The sequence below is a fragment of the Sinocyclocheilus grahami genome, unplaced genomic scaffold (assembly GCF_001515645.1).
Source record: "Sinocyclocheilus grahami isolate Dianchi unplaced genomic scaffold, SAMN03320097.WGS_v1.1 scaffold1106.1, whole genome shotgun sequence".
Lineage (NCBI taxonomy): Eukaryota > Metazoa > Chordata > Actinopteri > Cypriniformes > Cyprinidae > Sinocyclocheilus > Sinocyclocheilus grahami.
In genome coordinates, this window is record NW_015506285.1 from 128,765 (window position 1) to 130,125 (window position 1,361).

Genomic DNA, 1,361 nt, shown 5'->3' on the forward strand with positions numbered 1-1,361 from the left:
GCATGTGTTAGGCTATATGAGATCCTTAGCCTATATGATGAGATCTTAAAAGAATATTCACCCACAAATGAAGATACAGTCATCATATACTTACCCTCAAATTGTTCTAAACCTCTATGAATGTCCTTTTCCTCCTCAACATAGAAGAAGATATACTGAAGAATGATCGTAACCAGTTTCTGGCCCCAGCTGACTCCAGTAGGGTTTTTTGTAGTGAGTAGTGAGGGCCCAGCAACTGTTTGGTAACCAATATTGTTCCAAATATATTATTTTGTGTTCAACAGCATGAAGGAATCTCATACAGGTTTAGAACATCAACAGAATTTTCATTTTTGGGTGAAGTATAAAGCAGCCTAATATAGCTGCTGTTACCATTTGTGTAAATAATGTGAATAAAACATCAGAAAGAAAATAACTTACGGTCCTTGACTGAATCACTTTTGTAAAAATAAATAAGAATGAATGTATATTGAATTTACACAGTGAAGGCTATTCAGTCGCACATTTTCTTTATACAATATATTTATTATTCAGTGCTTTTTTTCAAGTAGGATGTTTTTTATGATCTTTGTTCTGTTGTAGTCTAATTCGTGACTGTTTACTTGTCTTCAGTAAGCTTATTTTTATTTAATTTATTTGCCTTTGATATTATTTTCATCTAAACCACTAGACGGCACAAAAACGTGGCGCAGCACTTTCCAAAACATCTGTTTTTCAAGATGCAGGTGTATATTTGTCTGATCTTTGACACGATCGCGCAAAGTTGATTCTGTGCTTACTTGAGCTAATATTTTATGTTTTTAAAAATGTTGTAGATTTAAGTAGCAAATGAGAATCACTAAAATAAAGGCGCAGTAATTAACATGATAATTAATAGATGACGGACTTTTCCATTTGTTGACATGACACGGTTAGATTCAGATGTAACTATCATATATTATGTTGGGTGTCCATATTAGAGATAATCACCATGTTTAGAACGAAACCATCATATTTAAAAACATGATATTAATCATATCATATAATAAAATATAATTTGCTGTTGTAAATATATATTGAATTATTATTGGATCTCCTTCAATACTTTCAGAATCTTTACTTATTAAAACGATTTTGTTTCTGTATTTTAAAATATATATTTTTATATTAACAGCATATTTATTGGAATTTTTTTTAATAATTTTATTTTTCAAAAATAAGCAGAAAATAGTACAAACTTTGCTAAAGTGATTGTTTTGAACAAGTATTAACTTACTTTAAAAACTTTATACTTTATTTAAAAAACAACATTATTTTGGCTGAAGTGTTTGTATCAGTACCGTGTGTGGGGTAAAAGGCCCCTCTTGCCACCTCATACATTT

General features: G+C 30.1%; 1 protein-coding gene across 3 annotated transcripts in view; it reads left to right on the top strand.

Annotated features, from left to right (window-relative positions):
- The window catches only part of LOC107566856 (mitochondrial fission process protein 1-like), a 14,941-nt gene that overhangs the window by 12,214 nt on the left and 1,366 nt on the right, over nt 1-1,361 (top strand). The gene's annotated exons all lie outside the window — the stretch shown is intronic.